We start from the raw sequence: 4,748 nt of genomic DNA on the forward strand, positions 1-4,748 counted from the left end.
TAGTTAGATTATAAATATTATCAAATTGTTAAAATAAGTAAAAATATATAACGTGGTATTGTTGGTGAATACAGTGTTGGAATTAAGTTAAAAGTAAACTAATTATACTTAAAAAACTATTAAGTTCTTCAATTATATTAAAATATATAATGTGGTTTAATTGATGAATATAGTGTTGGAATTAAGTAAAAGTTAAATTAGTTAGACTTCAAAAGTTGTTAAGTTCTTCAAATAAGTTAAAATATATAATATGGTTAAGTTGGTGAATATAGTGTTAAAATTAAGTTAAAATTAAACTAATTAGACTTAAAACGTTGCTAAGTTTTCAAATAAGTAAAAATATATATTGTGGTTTAGTTGGTGAATATATTGTTGGAATCAAGTTAAGACGAAACTAATTATACTTAAAAAGTTATTAAGTTCTTCAAATATATTAAAAGATATAATATGGATTAGTTGGTGAGTTGAAATATATAATGTGGTTTAGTTGGTGAATATAGTCTTGGAATTAAGTTAAAAGTAAACTAATTAGATTTAAAAAGTTGTTAAGTTCTTTAAATATAATAAAAAATATAATGTGATTTAGTGACTATAGCGTTGTAATTATTTTATAACTAACTAATTATACTTAAAAAGTTGTTAAGTTCTTCAAATAAGTTAAAATATATAATGTGGTTTAGTCGGTGATATAATGTTTGAATTAAGTCAAAACTAAAATAATTAGACTTAAAAAGTTATTAAGTTTCTCAAATATATTAAAATTTATAATGTGGTTTAGCTGGTGAATTGTCACGATCAAAAAATGGGTGTGATGACAACTCGTCTTATTCTACCAAGACAAGTCAGCCTAAAACCCAATATCTAATAAAGTGCGGAAGTAAATGACAATCCAACAACAATTTCTATTATGAAATCAAGTCATACTAACTCAATCCCCAAAATCAGGGTTTCACGTGCACAAGCCTCTAATGTAAATATTAGAATTGAAACAAAATAGAAGGCTAAAATGATGTTGTCTTTCAAGTAAAAACAATGTAATAAACTGGAGTAGGAAAGGTCGCTTAGATGACAAGCAACTACCTCACAATCCTCCACAAGATCTCTCGAAAACAAAGAGAATGGAAGGTATCACAAAAATCCAGGCTCGTCACCTACTATAATTTGTAGAAGCAAGGGGTGAGTACCAATGATTGGCTCGTACGCTTAACAAGAGTTTAGAAATCCACTTGACTTAGCATATCGAATAATTACTCTTGGACTTGAGCCTTCCCTTTCCGTTGAGCTTCTGAACCAATGGAATCTATTCAAGTATATATTCATAATAAGGTTTCAAAACTAACAACACTCACACTTTTATGTGTTTAACCTTGACCTAAAAATACACCCCTAATTTATAATCAAGTTTGTAATTCTTGATGTCAATTAAAATTTCCACTATCATAGTTTTCAATTTCAAGTTTAGGATTGCATCCCAAATTTTTCCAACGTCATAATTTAAATGGTAGTCAAAAATTTTTATTCATCTAATATTTAGATTGCATACCAATATATCAAAACTTGAACCATAATATAATAACTTATATTCTGAAATTTACGCCTAATGATGCCATTAATGTATTCTGCATTATGTTTTTTTCCCTTTTAACCCACTAATGATTGACTCATTATGAACCAATAATTTACCCAATAATGATTGGCTCATTATGAACCAATCATTGATCCACTAATGATTCAAATGGTTTTTAACTCTTTACGTGATTTTCTATTCAATTTTTTTTATTCACATGCAATCTTCATTTATTATTATACACACACACACACACACACACACATATATATATATATAATTAACTATTTAATATTGCTATATACACACATCTATGTGCAGAAATAAAGAAACTAAAGGAAAAGAAACTTACCTTAAGCAGTCCGTAAGCCGCAAGTGCAGAGAAACCCTTCGCCCATTTTTTTTTCTTTTCCTTTTTTCTTTTTCTGAATTATTTATGTACTAAAAGTGGTGAAACTTTACCCACTTTTTTTTATTAAATAGTCTAAAGGGTAAAAGGTCTTAATTTTTTTCTCACTTTAGCTTATTATTTATTAATATAATCAATTATCTACAATTATTTATACATTAATTAACTCAAGTTAAGCAAATATTCAAACTTTCCAAAAATGAGATTCCGGGTCATTACATTATTCACCACTAAAAATCATGTTCGTCCTCGAACATAATGTAAAATAATGTACATGATTCTTCAAAAATATGAGGATATATGCCACGCATGTTGGAGTCTGTCTCCCAAGTTGCTTCTCGTACTGAACGGTGCTTCCATTGCACCTTCACTGAAACAAGCTTCTTGGTCCTAAGCTTTCGGATTTGCCTATCCAATATAGCTATAGGCTCCTCCTCATATGTCAAGTCATGACCCAGTACCACAGAATCGAGTGAAATCACATGAGATTCATCTGGAATATACTTCCGAAGCATAGAGACATGGAAAACAGGATGAACTGGCGACAAAGTAGGCGGCTAAGCAAACTTATAGGCCACCTCTCCACTCGGCTCAAAATCTCAAAAGGTGTAATGAACCTAGGTCTAAGCTTGCCCTTCTTTCCAAACCTCATCACACCGTTCATGGGTGATACTCGGAGCCAAACATGATCACCCACCATAAACACCAAGGCTCTAACTCTATGGTCTGCATAACTCTTCTTTCGACTCTGAGCTGTCAATAATCTATATTGAATCATACGTAATTCCTCCATAGCATCTCTTTGCAAGTCTGTATCCAAAGAGTCCATCTCTGCCGAATCAAACCAACCAATCGGAGGCCTACACCGTCTTCCATACAACGCTTCAAATAGGGACATCTGGATACTAGAGTGATAATTGTTATTATAGGCAAGGTCCACTAATGGTAATTTTGATCCCATCTAGCACCAAAATCGATCACACACGCTCAAAGCATATCTTCCAATACCTGAATGGTATGCTCAGATTTACCATCTGTCTGAGGGTGAAATGTTGTACCCATATCTAACTGAGCACCCAGACCATGTTGTAATGCCTTCCAGAAATGAAAAGTAAATAGTGAACCTCGATCTGATATGATAGAAATAGGAACCCCATATAGTCGAACAATCTGATTGATATATAGCTCGGCTAACTTTTCTGGTGTAAATTTCACCCCAACCTGGTGTGCACGGATTTTCTTGACTGAAGAATACTGAGCCTCAATAAAAGCAATCACCACATTACTTTCTTCTGAAATCTGCAAGCGGACAAGACTATTAGCTAATATCTGCACATCTCTAGCCAATGGTCTCTCCTCAATACTAAGCGCTGCAAGACTCCCCATGCTAGGAGTCTCCTACTCAGAGCATCAGCCACAATATTGGTCGTTCCTAGATAATACAGAATGGTCACACAATAGTCCTTCAGCAACTCAAGCCATCTCCACTGCCTCAAGTTCAAATCCCTCTGGCTAAAGATATACTGAAGACTCCGATGATCAGTGAAGATCTCAAAATGTACCCCATTCAAATAATGACGCCATAACTTAAGTACAAATACCACAGTCGCCAACTCAAAATCATGAGTAGGGTAGTTCTTCTCATGGGATTTCAACTGCCTAGAAGCATAGGCAATCACTTTCCCTTATGCATTAACACACCACCCAAAACAACTCCAGAAGAATCATGATACACTGTAAAGACTACACCCTCCTCAGGTAGAATCAACACAGGAGCTGAAGTCAGCAAATTCTTGAGTTTTAGAAATCTCTGCTCACACTCATTAAACCACTGAAAATACACATCCTGTCGAGTCAATCTAGTTAATGGAGCTGCAATAGTAGAGAAACTCTAAACAAATCATCGATAATAACCTGCAAATCCCACAAAACTACGAATCTCAATAGGTCTAGTAGGTTGTGTCCAGCCTCTAACTGCCTCAATTTTTGACGGATCTACTCTAATACCCTTGTTGAACATTACATGTCCCAAGAATATCACAGAACTAAGCCAGAACTCACACTTTGAGAACTTGGCATACAACTTCTCTTCTCTCAACCTATGAAGTACAATCCTCAGGTGTCGCACATGGTCCTCCTCAGTGTTGGAGTAAACCAAGATGTCATCGATGAAAACTATCACAAAAGAATCAAGGTATGGTCGAAACACCCCATTCATCAACTCCATGAATGCTGCTGGGGAATTAGTCAATCCGAAGGACATCACTAGGAACTCATAATGCCCATATCGAGTCAGAAAAGCTGTCTTAGGGATATCTGATGCCCTAATCTTCATATGATGATACCCAGACCACAAATCAAATCTTAGAGAACAATGATGCTCCCTGTAACTGATAAAATAAGTCATCAATAAGCGGAAAAAGATAATTATTCTTCACTGTTACCTTGTTCAACTATCTGTAATCAATACATATTCTCATAGTCCCATCCTTCTTCTTCACAAACAATACAGGAGCACCCCAAGGTGACACACTAGGGCGAATAAAACCCTTACTCAATAAATTCCACAACTGATCCTATAATTCTTTCAACTTTGCTGGAGCCATACGGTATGGAGGGATATAAAAAGGCTTAGTGCCCGACTCCAAATCAATAGCAAAATCGATATCCCTATCGGGAGGAACTCTTGGAAGATTAGAAGGAAATACATCAGGAAACTTCCGAACCACGGGAAAAGAGTCCATAGGAGGTGGTTCAACTCTAGTATTCCAA

This window comes from Solanum lycopersicum, chromosome 7 (genome assembly GCF_036512215.1).
Source record: "Solanum lycopersicum chromosome 7, SLM_r2.1".
NCBI lineage: Eukaryota > Viridiplantae > Streptophyta > Magnoliopsida > Solanales > Solanaceae > Solanum > Solanum lycopersicum.